The sequence below is a fragment of the Macaca thibetana genome, chromosome 12, assembly GCF_024542745.1.
Source record: "Macaca thibetana thibetana isolate TM-01 chromosome 12, ASM2454274v1, whole genome shotgun sequence".
Lineage (NCBI taxonomy): Eukaryota > Metazoa > Chordata > Mammalia > Primates > Cercopithecidae > Macaca > Macaca thibetana.
Genome location: NC_065589.1, coordinates 59001029 through 59017966, shown reverse-complemented (window position 1 = coordinate 59017966; position 16938 = coordinate 59001029). Strand labels below are relative to the sequence as shown.

General features: G+C 33.8%; 1 long non-coding RNA gene across 2 annotated transcripts in view; it reads left to right on the top strand.

Moving 5' to 3' along the window:
* Positions 1 to 1319: 1319 nt before the first annotated feature.
* LOC126932926 (uncharacterized) overlaps positions 1320 to 16938 on the top strand; it is a 58016-nt gene continuing 42397 nt past the window's right edge. Inside the window, exon 1 of one of the 2 annotated variants that reach the window (XR_007718372.1) lies at positions 1320 to 1484. This is a non-coding gene — a long non-coding RNA (uncharacterized LOC126932926). Of the gene's footprint in view, positions 1485 to 4358; positions 4420 to 16938 lie in introns of those variants that run through there. The other variant, XR_007718371.1, reaches the window with a different exon arrangement.

Sequence of the window (16938 nt, the reverse complement as noted above, 5' to 3'; positions counted from 1 at the left end):
CAGGCTGAGGTTTTGGCAGTAGCTGCTCCTTTTGGAATGCACATCTCCTGCAAGTACAATCTTTGCTTGTATCTGGTTACCTCTGTCCTCCTTCCCATTGAAGACCCGGAGTTGGGAGTAAGAGCTTCCTATTCATGACAGCTCCTGGGTGAATCACCATTGCATGTTGTTTCATTTAACTCTACCTAGACCTCTGTAAATAGCTTCTTCCTTAAACTTCTTTCAACTAACCCTTTGATTGCACCATCTATTTCATGGTGGGACTCTGAATGATACAATAATTATAGTTAATGTACTTTGGTTGATTCTTGACTATGTAGGAATGAGGGCTCTATTTTGCTGTGCCTTCTACATATTTATTAAAATGTGTAAATTCAAATTTTTAAACATATAAGCAGAAAAGTGCACATATCATATTTCTATAGCTTTATGACTTTTCACAAACTTTATATATCCACATGATCCACACTGAAATCCGAAAGCCAAGGATTACCAGGTCCCCAAATGTCCCAATTGTGCTTCCAGTTACTACTCTCTTAAGTGTAATGTCCTAGTTTTTCTAACTGCATGAATTTGTCTTACATCTTTTTGAACTTTATATAAAGGGAGTCACTCAGCATGTACAATTTAGCCTATGCTTTTCAATTCATATTGTTAAGTATAATTGAATTAATTTATTGTCATTGCTTGGTATTCCAATGCAATTTATCTTTTTTAATGGATTTTGGGTTGCTTCCAGTTTCCTGCTACTATGAGTAAAACAGCTATAAGCACTCCATGCTTATTTATTTTTAGCAGATATGTATTATCGGAATTGTAGGTCAGAAATAAGGATAGCATGGGTTTGTGATAGTATTTTGTGCAGCCTAGGTTATTTTTGAGAAGGGTAAGGAAAGAGGTTCTGTTCTAGATTAGGAGTTGTCATAAAATTATGGCAAATAAGGATTTGTATCTTAATCATTTTTAATCTAGAAGGTAAGACAAAAAAAGTAGCATAGTATTGTCCTATGTAAAGAGGCAGTGGTCAGTCATTTGGCCAGGAGACAGAGAAATTTAGTAATTTTTATGATTGTATTATGTCCTTTTATTTGGTTTTGTTCCATTATGGTCATGGAATGATGCCATCAGATGTTGATATTCTGTGAAATCATTTATATTCAGCAGGGAACATCATGGACTGCTGTTATTTGCCAAGCCAATTACCAGTTGTCAGCTGTCAAGGCTGTTTTGTTATTTCTTAGTTTACCATTTTGGTCAAAGGCAGATAAAGTCAAGCTCCATTATATTAATCTATAGTGTTCAGAACTACACCATTGCCAAAATTCTATTGACTAGGAGGCTGTTTAACAGATGTTGTTTGCAGCTGAACTAATGTTAGTCCACCCTGATCCTTTCGTTTCAGAGTGAATTATTTAATCATCTGATATGCCAATAACTCTGAATAATTCTGGCTAGAATGTATCAGAAAACTGCAATGCAGGCAAGTATCAGAAATAAATGATGATTAGTTCTTATAATAGGTCTTGAAACCAGGGGCCTAGATGACTAACCACATACAAAATATGTTGTAAAGACTAGCTTATATGTTCTACAGATTAAGTTGTATGTTGTATAAATCCTTTTCCATATCAACTTGCAATAAGGAAAAGCCCATGAACAGGGATGAAATTCCAAAGCACATAGGAATACTGAAGAAAATTTGACAGTCAATCAAGTACTCGGTGAAAAGTCAAGGCTTCCCAAAGTTTTCAGAGTTTAAATATGTGATAACACAGTAAGCTTGCTATTTTTAATTTCTGTTTTTAAATGTGAACCAGTAACAAAGAACAATCAAATCAGAATTATTCAAGGTGTTCTTCAAGAGTTTTGAATGAGGTATATATTATTTTATAAAAGAGGTTAAACAATAGTAGTATTTTCCTTTCTGAAGAAGGAAAAGGAGAGTTGTCGAGTTCAGACTGTTGCAGTGATGAATAAGGATATTTAAAGGGGATAAAAACAATGAGGGAATTGACTAATCTCCAGAGTGTTTCAATTATCCCATAAAGTATATTAAATTTAAGTTCAATAGATAAAAAACTTCAACCTAAAAACCAGAAAACAAAATCCATCTTTATGCTTAGATATGAATATACTGCCTTTAGCATGAAAAGTGTATACTTCTTGAAACACATTAGTATACTTTATACATAATTAACTTTAGAAGACTGCATTTTTTTTTGTTTTGTTTTGTTTTTGGAGGTGATATCTAGCTCTGTCACCAGGCTGGAGTGCAGTGGCTCAATCTTGGCTCACTGCAACCTCCGCCTCCCAGGTTTAAGTGATTTTCCTGCCTCAGCCTCCCGAGTAGGTGGGACTATAGCTACGTGCCATCACACCTGGCTAATTTTGTATTTTTATTAGAGACAGGGTTTTACCATGTTGGCCAGGCTGGTCTTGAACTCCTGACTTCAAGTGATCTGCCCGCCTCAGCCTCCCAAAGTGCTGGGATTACAGGTGTGAACCACCGCACCTGGCATTGATCTTCTTTTAGGTTTGTTTCTTTAACTTTTTATTTTGAGATAATCATAGATCCACATGTACTTGTAAGAAATATCATGGAGAGATGTGGTATTCACTTCATTCTGTTCCCTCCCATTGTAACTTACTGCATAACCATAGTACAATATCATAGCCAGGATATCGATACCAATATAATCAACCAACTTGAGATTTTAAAATTTTACATGCACTCACTTCTGTGTGTGTGTATGTATTTAGTCCTATGCAGTTCTATAACATGCAGATTTATATCACCACCACCACAGTTAAGATATAGAACCATATTATTAAAATAATCGCTTGTGCTACTATTTTACACTCACAGTCAATTCTTTCCCCAATCTTATATTTAATTCCTTGCAATTATGTAACAATACAGTATATAGCACCGGATTTTTTTTCTCAGCATGATTCCTTTGGGATCTATACAAGGTTGCATATATCAATAGATTGTTCTTTTTCATTGCTGAGTAATAGTCTATGGTATGTATATACCACAGTGTGTTTCACCATTTACCCACTGTAGGACATTTGAGCTTTTCCCAGTTTTTGGCTAGCTATTCATGTTCAGATATGAACCTACTTTCATTTTCTTTTTCTGGGCTAAATATCCAAGTGTACAATTATGCCCAAGTCACATAGTAAGCACAGTGGTAGTTTTGTGAGAAACAGCTGCAATTTTTTCCTGAATGTCTGTACCATTTTACATTCCCACCAGCAACTTATGTGTGTTCCAGTTTTTCCAAATTTTCACCAGCATTTATGGCTACCATTATTTTTTATTTTACTTTAGCCATTCTGATGGTTTTGTAATATCTCATTATAATTTTATTTGCATTTTCCCAATGACTAATTATTTTGAACGTCTTTCTATGTGATTTTCTTATTTATCAAAAATATATTATGAAGTCTTTCTAATATAATTTGTCAACATCTCTATTATTATACTAAAATTTAAAGACTTTAGAAACCATTTAAAATCCCCAAGTGGGCCGGGCGCGGTGGCTCAAGCCTGTAATCCCAGCACTTTGGGAGGCCGAGATGGGTGGATCACGAGGTCAGGAGATCGAGACCATCCTGGCTAACACGGTGAAACCTCGTCTCTACTAAAAAATACAAAATACAAAAAAAAAAAAAAAAAAAAAAAAAAAAAAAAAAAAACTAGCCGGGTGAGGTGGCGGGCGCCTGTAGTCCCAGCTACTCGGGAGGCTGAGGAAGGAGAATGGCATGAACCCGGGAGGCGGAGCTTGCAGTGAGCTGAGATCCAGCCACTGCACTCCAACCTGGGAGACAGAGCGAGACTCTGTCTCAAAAAAATAAAAAATAAAAAATAAAGTAAAATAAAATAAAACAAAATCCCCAAGTGTCCTGTCTTTTTTCCTCTTGAAATTTACTGAACAAGTCCATTACTGAAATTTATACCTTGTGTTTTTTGTTCTTAATTTTGGCTTTTAGCAAGATGGGATTTACATATACATTTTTTTTCTTGTTAGCTAGAATGAGATAATTAATTTTCCATGGTCCTCCTTAAACTATCAACAAATGTCAGCTTACTAAACTTAACTTTTAAATTCTTTTAAGGCTTATACCAATTAATCATTTAAGTTAGTTTTGTTTTGCTTTTTAATTTCTTGATCTCACAAAATGATATACAGTTTGGTAGATGCCAAGAGAATTAAAAGCATATATGCCAAAACAATCTAAATTTTTTAATCAAAATTTCCCTCTCCTTTTTGGCGATTGGGATATCCTTAATAACGGTGTAGAGATTAGGATATAATCAGTGTTTAAAGTCTATATGCAATCATAATTTCTTCCAGATGGTGATACCTTCTTCAGGAAGATTGAGGAAATACCATCAGGCAGGAAATGGAGGAGGTAGGGAAAAAAAGAGAAATATAAGTAGGAAGAAGAGTGAACACAATTTAGGTGAATCATCAAGTATAGTAATGTGGTTGGACAAGGTGGTTAGAGTGTTCTATACTAATAAGATCAAGTTTTCATAGTGTTGCTCAACATTTCTCTGTTATTAATAATTTTCTGTTTGTTCCATAATTTTTGAGGGGGAAGTGTTGGAATCTCTAATTGCAATTGTAAAAATTGTCTATTTGCCTTCCAGTTCCATCAGTTGTTGCTTCATGTATTTTAAAAGTCTAGTATTGGCTTCTTGCTATATTTACCCCTTTAAGACTAGAAAATGACTTTCTTCATCCTTGGTAGTATTTCTTGCTCTGAAATATACATCGTATTATATTAATAAAGAAACCCTAGGTTTTAAAAATGTTGTGTGACATATATTTTCCATCTTTTTCATTGAACCTATCTCTTTATATTTGCACTGCTGTGGTTCAGTCAGCGTATAATTATCTTGCTTTTTATCCAATTTAAAAGTCTCTCTTTTTTTTTTTTTTTTTTTTTTGAGACAGAGTCTCGCTCTGTCGCCGGGGCTGGAATGCAGTGGCCGGATCTCAGCTCACTGCAAGCTCCGCCTCCCGGGTTCACGCCATTCTCCTGCCTCAGCCTCCCGAGTAGCTGGGACTACAGGCGCCCGCTACCTCGCCCGGCTAGTTTTTTTGTAGTTTTAGTAGAGACGGGGTTTCACCGTGTTAGCCAGGATGGTCTCGATGTTCTGACCTCGTGATCCGCCCGTCTCGGCCTCCCAAAGTGCTGGGATTACAGGCTTGAGCCACCGCGCCCGGCCAAAAGTCTCTGTCTTTTAATTAGAGTGATTATATAATTTGTATTTAATCAAGTTCACTTATGATGGAGTTTAAACCTATCATCTTTCTTTTTGTTTTCTTTCGCTTCTTCTGTTTTTTGGTCCTCTTTTTTCATGTTTTTCACACTTCTATGATGTGAATATTTTGATTTCATTTAACTTTCATTAAAGAAATAGCAACTATACTTCTTTGTTTTAAGCAACAAGTTTAAAAGTTTGTTTAAATGAGTAACATCCATTTTATATTTACTATATAATTACAATTTCTCATTATCTGTATTCATTTGTTAGCAAATTTTATCCAGCATCATTTTTTCTCTTTAAAATTTTCTTTAGCATTATTTAATACAAGTTTGTTAGAAATGAATGGTTTAACACTGTTTTAAGGTGGTTCATTTTGCCTCTACTTTTAAAATGCTCTGTTGAATGTATGCTTCCAATTATTTAGTTTTTTCCAGAATTTTAATAATATTGCTCTATTATTTTTCTAAATCTCATAGCTTCTGATAAGAACTCTGCCGTCATTCTTATATTTTCTTTTATGTATAATATGTTCTACCAACCTCCTTTGATTGTTTTTCAGATTTTCTTTTTTTTTTTTTTGAGATGGAGTCTCGCTCTGTCTCCCAGGCTAGAGTGCAGTAGCGCCATCTCGGCTCACTGCAAGCTCCGCCTCCCGGGTTCATGCCATTCTCCTGTCTCAGCCTCCTGAGTAGCTGGGACTACAGGCGCCCTCCACCATGCCCAGCTAATGTTTTGTAGTTTTAATGGAGACAGGGTTTCACCATGTTAGCCGGATGGTCTCGATCTCCTGACCTTGTGATCCACCCACCTTGGCCTCCCAAAATTTTGGGATTACAGGCATGAGCCACTGTGCCTTTATTGAGGGTTTTAGAAATATGATTACATATCTTAGTGTGCTTTTTTTTTCTCCTTAGAGTTTTTTGATTGTCTCAGTTTGTGGCTTTGTAGTTTTTTTCTTCAAGATTAGTAGCATTAAAAATTTTTGGCCATTATTTTTTCTGATTATTTTGTGCTCTCTATTCTCTTTCTTCTCCATGTACACTACTGACACATATTTATACTGTGTAATATTATCCTGCAGGTCATTGATGCATTATTCATTTCTTTTGTAGGCTCTTTTACCTCAACATTTCATGTGGATACTTGATAGTCTCTTTTTGTCATGCAAGTTGAGTATTCCTAATCCAAAAATCTGAAATCCAAAATGCTACAAAATCCAAAACACTCCAAATCTGAAACTTTTCAGCACTGAAATGACACTGAAAACAAATGCTTATCCAGGCATTTTGGATTTGGGATTTTCAAATTAGGAATGCTCAACCAGTAAGTATAATGTAAGTATTCCCAAATCTGAAAGAAATCTTAAATCCAAAAACCACTTCTGGGTCCATGCATTTTGCATAAGTGATGCTCACCTGTATTTCTTTTGAATTATATCTCTGCATTTCACTTTGAATATCTTCAAGTTTCCTAACCATCTCTACTTCAGTTTCTAATATGTTATTAATTCCATCTAGTATGATTTTTATCACACATAGTTTTCATCTCTAGAAGTTTAATTTTAATGTTTTAAAAACTTGTTCTCCCCTCATCATATTATTGAATAGACAAACCCATTCATGGGTTTCTCTATCTTCTTGAAAGATAGTTTATATTTGTAATAGTTGATTTTACTTACTTGCCTACTAATTCTATAATTTATGTCGTTTCTGAGTCAGAAACTATTCACTAATTTTCCTCCTGGTTATGAGTTATATATCGTTTTGTTTTTTGAATGCTTATAAAGTAGTTATTTGATTCCAGAATTATTAATTTTACCTTGCTGGCTGTAAGCTTTCATTTTTTCTATAAATATTGCTGGGATTTATTCTGTGGTACAATTAAGTTTCTTGCTTTCAGCATAATCTTTTCAGGATTTGTTTTCGAACTTCCTAAGAGTGAGTCTATAATAGCTTTTAGTCTAGTAGTGTTTGGTCTCACAAATGAGGAAAAACAGTTCTGAGGACTCTATTCAATAAGGTCTAATCTATTAGGAGAATTTTTTGCTGTAGCTGATGGGATCATGTACATTTACTTTAGCTGATGGGATCTGTGTACATTCCAGTATTTGTATTGTGACATTTTATTGTTGTTCTTTCCCTGGCTTTGGGTCACTTTTTTCACATACATGCACGAAATAGTACTCAGCCAAAGGCTTGAAGGGATCCTTCTGCAACTCCTGGAACACACACTCTCTCTCTGTGTCTCTTTGTGTAACTTTTTCCTCTTGAGTATTTTGTCTCTCTCATGCCAGCCAGGTTGTTCTCTTAGAACCATATTTTTTCTTTATAATTTAAAAGGCTGCTTCTTCCACTCTGTGCTGTGCCCAGAAACACTCTTCAGACAGTAAGATGAGTTAATTGTAGATCTCTCTTCACTTGTTTCTCTTATCTAAGGGATGACTTTGCTGCCAGTTGTCCAATGTCTTAAAACTATTGCTTCCCATATTCTGCCTCATTTTTTAGTTGTTTAAAATGAGACAGTGTCTCATAACTCAATCATAGCTCAGAGTGGAATTTTCTAAGGGTGTATGTTAGACACCATTAATTTAAGTAAGGTCTAGTTTTTCAGTTTCGTTTTTGATGTTAACGTTTTTGTCTCTTATTTTTTTCTTAGAAACTATGTGTAATCTAAGATTCTAAGGGTGTTCTCATATATTTATTTCTATAACTGTATTTTTCACATTTATATTCATGATCTATTTCACATTAATCTTTATAATAGCATTGATGGTGATTTAATATGGGATTATTTTATTTCAACCTATAAAATTACCTAAACTTAATTCTGAACAATCCAATAATTTTTTGACAGTTTATTTGCATTTATTTCTGTCTGTCCTTTAATAGACAGCATTAGAAATTTTCACTCTTGGCTATAATGGAGTAAGACAGATTGCATTTACTCTCCTACTTTACACAACTAGAAAAATATAAATATATATATAAGTTGATTATTTACATTTAAAAAACAGATGATGTTTATTAGCTCAATTCCATTCACTCATACTTTGTATAGAGCCAAGAGTTCTCTAGATCTAAGTAAATTATCTACTTTTTTTTTTTTTTCCTTTGAAGCCCAGTCATTCTTTTTCTCAATCTAGTTCAATGAAATTTCATTTGGCTGTATTTTAGTTGACCATATGGATCTTCCAAAAACATTAATTGTTGAAACAAGCCCTATTTATCTTTAGTTGCATTAAAAATTTATATTTATCATAAATTGAGTGGTTTAATATATTTTTATGTGCTTAAGAGCCACTTTATTTCTCTTACTTTTTTGTGTACCATTTGTTTATAAATTTTGGCAATATTTTTATGTCTTAATTTTTGATATTTTATTTATTAATTTATAGTAGCTCTTTGTATTTCAAAGAAAATAGCCCCTTGGCTCTGATATTAGTTGTAGATATTTTAAATTCCTATTTAAAAATAAAATGTTAAATAAAATAACCTCTTTAGTATTAGTTGTAGATATTTTAAAATATTATTTATATTGTAACTTTTCTTTAAGTGTGCCTACAATTATTGTAGGAGAAAAATGGAAGTAAATAAAGAAATTTGAGAAATTTGAGGGCAACTATTAAAGATACTGGGAATGAACACTAAAGGATCAGAAAGATGCCTTATGATACTTGCAAAGGTTTTGGAGTCAGACTATGTAGGTTTCAATCTGGGATCTACCTCTTATATTGTAGGTTTAGACAAATTGCTAAATGTTACTTGTCCCAATCTTCTCATCTACAAAATGGAAAAATTATTGCACAAGCCTCATGGAAAAACAACTTTAACATGGATCATTGAATGTGCTTTGTCAGCTATTTATGAGTGTTATTTATGTTAGCTATTTATGAGTGCTTCTTGTATACTGAAATTTCACATAGGGGAAGATGTCAGAGGAATAAAATCTTAGATTTAAAAATTCTTAAAATATCTTTCAGAATAAAAATTTTTGAAGCTGACTTTAAATTGAGTTAAGGCTGCCAAAAAACTATTATAAAGGGTATTTTAAAATCTCCCTCAATTGAATAATTGTATGATCTAATTTAAATAGCCTAACTGTTTTATCTCAGGGTTTTATTGGCATAAAAGAGATTCAAATTATTATCACTGTCGTTCTTACTGTCATTTGCTTTATCTAAATAGTCATTTCAGACTAGCAGTGTAATAGAGAAACTCTGTTGAGAACCTCATTCCTATTGTAGGCTATTCAAAACTTACTAAAAATGCGTTTCCTTATCTTTTTAATACTTTTTCATAATCAAAACTTTGAAGATTTATTTTAGCCACAATATAATATAAACATTAATTAGTATGTAATACCTTTTACTTTATTTTTCATAGTTTTTTTGTTCACAATTGTGGATTGTAAAGTATGCTAATTACCAGGGTAAATGTCAGATGAATCACAAAAACTGGCTTTAGACACTGATATTATTAATTCGTGTAATTAATTTAGCCATATGATAGCCCCTTCCTACTGTGATAAACACTGAGAATTACATATTTGGCACCCTATTGTAATCTTATTATAATCTTTTTTTAAAAATTAATTTATTATTATTATACTTTAAGTTCTAGGGTACATGTGCATAACGTGCAGGTTTGTTACATATGTATACTTGTGCCATGTTGGTGTGCTGCACCCATCAACTCGTCAGCACCCATCAACTCGTCATTTACATCAGGTATAACTCCCATGCAATCCCTCCCCATGATAGGCCCCAGTGTGTGATGTTCCCCTTCCCGAGTCCAAGTGATCTCATTGTTCAGTTCCCACCTATAAGTGAGAACATGCGGTGTTTGGTTTTCTGTTCTTGTGATAGTTTGCTAAGAATGATGGTTTCCAGCTGCATCCATGTCCCTACAAAGGACACAAACTCATCCTTTTTTATGGCTGCATAGTATTCCATGGTGTATATGTGCCACATTTTCTTAATCCAGTCTGTCACTGATGGACATTTGAGTTGATTCCAAGTCTTTGCTATTGTGAATAGTGCCGCAATAAACATACATGTGCATGTGTCTTTATAGTAGCATGATTTATAATCCTTTGGGTATATACCCAGTAATGGTATGGCTGGGCCATATGGTACATCTAGTTCTAGATCCTTGAGGAATTGCCAAACTGTTTTGGTTGAACTAGTTTACAATCCCACCAACAGTGTAAAAGTGTTCCTATTTCTCCACATCCTCTCCAGCACCTGTTGTTTCCTGACTTTTTAATGATTGCCATTCTAACTACCAATGAGTTTCTTCACAGAATTGGAAAAAACTGCTTTAAAGTTCATATGGAACCAAAAAAGAGCCCACATTGCCAAGACAATCCTAAGTCAAAAGAACAAAGCTGGAGGCATCACGCTACCTGACTTCAAACTATACTACAAGGCTACAGTAACCAAAACAGCAAGGTACTGGTACCAAAACAGAGATATAGACCAATGGAACAGAACAGAGTCCTCAGAAATAATATCACACATCTACAGCCATCTGATTTTTGACAAACCTAAGAGAAACAAGAAATGGGGAAAGGATTCCCTATTTAATAAATGGTGCTGGGAAAATTGGCTAGCCATAAGTAGAAAGCTGAAACTGGATCCTTTCCTTACTCCTTATACGAAAATTAATTCAAGATGGATTAGAGACTTAAATGTTAGACCTAATACCATAAAAACCCTAGAAGAAAACCTAGGTAGTACCATTCAGGACATAGGCATGGGCAAAGACTTCATGTCTAAACACCAAAAGCAACGGCAGCAAAAGCCAAAATTGACAAATGGGATCTCATTAAACTAAAGAGCTTCTGCACAGCAAAAGAAACTACCATCAGAGTGAACAGGCAACCTACAGAATGGGAGAAAATTTTTGCAATCTACTCATGTAACAAAGGGCTAATATCCAGAATCTACAAAGAACTCAAACAAATTTACAAGAAAAAAACAAACAACCCCATCAAAAAGTGGGCAAAGAATATGAACAGACATTTCTCAAAAGAAGACATTCATACAGCCAACAGACACATGAAAAAATGCTCATCATCACTGGCCATCAGAGAAATGCAAATCAAAACCACAATGAGATACCATCTCACACCAGTTAGAATCTTATTATAATATTATTGCATGAATATCTCATTCATTTAAAATCACCTTTGTAGATACAATATAGCTACATTTATCTAGGTAGCTACCTATGTATCTATCTATCCATTCATCCAGATGCTGCGAGATATTATAAATTACTGTAAGCTAAATATATTCCATGTCTCTTGTTTCTCCCTTAAATGTTGACCTAAATGACATTCATGGGACATTTTATCTTTTGGGGCTCAGAAAGTGATGCCCCAAAGTATGGCATTTCAGGATGCTAAGTACTTCAACCTGAAGGACATTGGAGAGATCTCAGAAGAAAAGTTTCTTTCTGACTTCCTTCTCTCCTTCTTTCTTCTGCTTCTCTTTGTTTCCCAAGGCAGGCCATAGGATTCCTCTTTCCCCAAAGTGGGTCATAGAATGTAGAAACATTACTCTAACCTTTTCTCAATTTTCTACTTAGGACTTAGAATAAAGAAATTCTCTGACTTACCCTAGTCTAATAATAAGCCGTACAACCATAATTCCAGAGAGGTCCTGGCCCATTTCTGGGAGAAAGAAATGTTACAAAAGAGAGGCCAAGAAGAATATGATCAGAAAACCATTGCTGGGTTTCCCCACTTAATCTATTTCCATTGGGTTATTCCCTTTTATCTAATCACATTTTGACACAGCTGTCCATGCTTCATCACACTTAAGTATAAAAATAGACAGTTTGAGTGTTTGAGGTTTTCATTTTTGAAGTCTTCTGTGTCATGTAAAACTTTGATTAAACAAGCCTGTTATGGTTTTCTTTTGTTAACCAGTCTTTTTTATAGGAGTGTTGCGTGTAACCTTTATGATGGCTGAGGAGAGTTGTCACACCTTTCTGACCCTACACATTCAACAACAGAAAAATACAACCTATTTTAAATAGAAAAATAGTATTTCTTATGATAGACCACACTGTGGATAATAATAAATGCCTCAATGCATTTGATAAGGATTCAAATCATGCAAAGCAGCATTGATAACAATAGTGGAATATAAGTATAAATCTATAATAGTCTGAAAATGTCCATCTTAGTCCATCTTCTGTTGCTAGAACAGAATGCAGTCATACATCACTTAAGAGAGTTTTTTTTTCTATGAAATGTGTCTTTAGGTTATTTCATCGTTGTGTAAATAACAGACAGAATGTACTTACACAAACCAAGATGGTATAGTCTACTACACACCTAGGCTATATAGTACAGTCTATTGCTTCTAGGCTATACACCTATACAGCATGATATTGTATGGAATCCTGTAGGTGATTGTAACACAATGGTAAGCATTTGTGTATCTAAATGTAGAAAAGGTGCAATAAAAATACAGTATAAACAATAAAAACTGATACACTTATATAGAATACTTACCACCAATGGAGCTTGCAGGATGAGAAATTGTTCTGGGTGAGTCAGTGAGTGAATAGTGGATGAATGTGAAAGTTTTGGACATTACTGTACACTACTGTAGACTTTATAAACACTGTACACTTAGGCTACACTAAATTTATTTAACTTTTTTTTCTTTAATAGGAAATTAACCTTTGCTTACTGTGACATTTTTACTTTACAAGATTAATTTTAAAAACTTTTTGACTCTTTTTAAATAACACTTAGCTTAAAACACATAAAACAGCTGTAAAAATATTTTCTTTCCTTATATTCTTATTCTATGAACTTTTCTATTGAATATTTTTTAATTTTAAACTTTTTTATTTAAAAGTAAGACACAAACACTCACATTAATCTAGGCCTACACAGGGTCAGGATTATCAATATTCCTCTCTTCCACTTCTATATCTTATTAACACTGGAAGGTCTTCAAGAGCAATATCATGCATGCAGCTGTCATCTTCTATGTTAACAATGCCTTCATTTGGAATACCTCCTGAAAGACCTGCCTGAGGCTACTTTACAGTTAATTGTTTTCTAAGTAGAAAGAGTACACTCTAAAATTATGATAAAATGTATAGTATAGAAAATAGATAAACCAGCAACATAGTTGTTTTTCAACTTTTATCAAGTATTATGTACTGGGTATAATTGTATGTGCTATACTTTTATAAGACTGACAGTACAATAGGTTTGTTTACACTAGCATCACCACAAACACAGGAGTAATGCATTGCACCACAATGTTACAACAGCTATGATGTCACTAGGTGATAGGAATATTTTTAGTTTCATTATAAACTTATGGAATTACCATCAGATATGTGGTCCATTATTGACTGAAACATCCTTATGCGGTGCATGATTGCAACATAGGCTGGGTAATTTACAAAGAAAATAAGATTATTTAGCTCACAGTTCTGGATGCTGGGAAGTCCAAGAGCATTGCATTGACATCTCTTGAGAGTCTTTTTGCTATATCATAAATTGGCAGAGGGCATCAAATGATAAAAAGTCAAGAGCAAGAGGGCCAGAAAGAACTTGATTTTATAACAAATCCACTCTTGTGAAAAGGCACCTATTACCATGATTGTGACATTAATTCATTCATGAGGGCAAAGGAATTAAGTTTCCAATACATAAACTTTTGGAGAACACATTGATATTATATAATTTTCCAAATATTTAGAAGCTAAAACCTACTCATGTACATCTAAATAATTCATGGGTCAAAGAAGAAATTACAACAAAAATATGGAAATATTTTTAATAAATAAAAATTCAAAACAACATTAAATATGTGAGATACAGCTATTGCAGTGCTTAGCAGTAAGGTTTAACACACCCATTAAACACATATTTTAGGAAAGAAGAAAAGTCCGAAATCTATAACTTGGTTTTCTGCCTTAAATGAGAAAAAGATGAGTTAAACATAAGTAAGCAGAAAAGACATAATAATAAAGATTAGAGGAGAATTTTAAAAACAGAAAAAAAAGAACAATAGAGAAACTTAGTGAAAACAAAAACTGGTCTTTGAAGGAATCAATCAAACTGATAAAACAATAGCCAAAACTGATTGGGGTAAAAAGGACACACACTAATGGTCAATATTAGAAATGAGAGAGGGGATATTATCATAGTCCCGGCAGACACTTAAAAGATACTGTGGAAGTATTATTAACAACAAATAAATTCAACCGCTTAGATGAAATTGATGAATTCCTATGAAAGTTCACTTAAGAAAACATGGATTACCTAACATGCTCTACTAAGAAAAATAAATTTGTAGTTAAAAGCTTCACACACACACACACACACACACACACACATCTCTCTAGGCTCAGATTCCTGTGCTGGTCAGTTCTGCCAAATATTTAAGGAAGAAAGAATATGTGTATTACATAACTTTTCTAGGAAATTGAAGAGAAATAAATACTTTAAAACTCATTCCATGATGCCAGCGTCTCCCTACTACCAAAACTTGAAAAGGACATTAAATAGAGCACTACAGAAAAATATTCTTCATAAACACAGATAAAATGTTTAGACAAAATGTTAACAAATTAAATCTAACAATATAGAAAAATAAAAAAATATGATAAATCTGTCTTATATTAGCAATGAAACATTGTATTCATTTATGTCATTCACCACATTAACAGGCTTAAAAAATAAAACTCACATAATCTCAGTACACACACACAAAATTGGATATAAGTCAACATATATACATGAAGAAAAACTCTCAGTAAACCAGAGATCCAAGAGAACCTCAATCTCATAAAGGACTTTAAATCTATAGCTCATATGATTCTAGGTAATGAAAGACTGCTTTCTCTCTGATATGGTTGGGCTTTGTGTCACCACTCAAATCTCATCTTGAATTGTAGTCCCCATAATCTTCATGTGTCATGGGAGGGACCTGATGGGAAGTAATTGAATCATGGGGTTGGTGACCCCCATGCTGTTTTTGTGATAGTGAGTGAGTTCTCATGAGATCTGATCATTTTATAAGGAGCTTTTCCCCCTTTGCTGGGCACTTCTCCTTCCTTCCACCATGTAAAGAAGGACGTGTTTGCTTCACCTTCTGTCATGATTGTAAGTTTCCTGAGCCCTCCCCAGCCCTTCCAAACTGTTGAGTCAATTGAGCCTCTTTCCTTTATAAATTACAGAGTCTCAGGCAGCTCTTTATAGCAGTGCCAGAATAGACTGATACAACTCTCTAAGATTGGGAATAGGACACAAATATTTGATCTTGTCCAAATCTTACTGGTAGCCTCTGCAGTACTATCATGAAATAAAAGTAAACTATTTAACATAAAGATAGGAAAGAAGGAAGTAAAATGTCTTTATTCTCAGACAGCATGGTCATCTATGTGGAAAATCTAAGGAAACTACAGAATCTATTAGAAGTAAATATGAGTTACAAGTTTGCAGTATTAAGAAATAATATTCAAAAATATATTTTATTTCTGTATACATCCAACCAGCAATTGGAAAATTAAATGAAAAATAAGGCCAATTACACTAATATAAAGTTACAAAATATTTAGGGATAAATTTGAATGAAAGATGTTCAACACTGATACACCAAATTCTACAACAGAATTGTTGAGAGAAGTTAAATACTACATAAATATATATATATATATTCAATACATTTTTCCCAAATTCATATGAACAGTCAGCATAGTCCCAAAAAAAAATCCAAGCAGAATTTTCTTATAAAAATTAACAAGATGACTCTAAAATGTACATGGAAATGCAAAGCATCTAAAATAGCCAGAAAGTTTGAGATATAATAATAAAGTTTGAGATTTACTCTACTGGTCTTCAAGGCTTAGAATAAATCTACAGTAGTCAGGACAACATAAAATTGATATGCAAGCAGATGATTAGATTAATGAAACAGAATAGAGTACACAAAGAGACCTACAGATATATGGCTAACAAATTTTTAACAAAGGTTTCCAGGGTGATTTTATACCGAAAATGAAATCTCTAAACTAATGATGCTGAAACAATGATAGTCATTAAAAACAAAACCAAGAAAGCTTTAACTTTTTTCTTAAACCACAAACAAAAATTAACTTGATATTGGTATAGACCCAAATGTAAAATTTATAAACTTCCAGAAGAAAACAGAAGAATACCTTGGTGATTTCTGGTATGACAATTTTTTTTTTTTTCTTTTTGAGACAGGGTCTCACTCTCTTAACCAGACTGGAGTGTAGTGGCCCGATCTTGGCTCACTGCAACCTCTGCCTCCAAGGCTCAAAGGATTCTCCCACCTCAGCCTCTTGAGTAACTACGATTACAGGTGAACGCCCCTACCGTCCAGCTAATTTTCGTATTTTTAGTAGAAACGGGATTTCACCATGTTGCCCAGACTGGTCTCGAACTCCTGACCTCAAACAATCACCCTCCTTGGCCTCCCAAAGTGCTGAGATTAGAGGCGTGAGCCATCGTGCCTTACAGACAAATATTTATTAAAAAGAAACAAACAACAAGAAATATAAAAGAAAATAATCAATAAACTGGACTTTACCAAAATTTTAAATATTTGCTCTTCAAAAGACACTGTTAAGAATATAAAAAGCAAGACACAC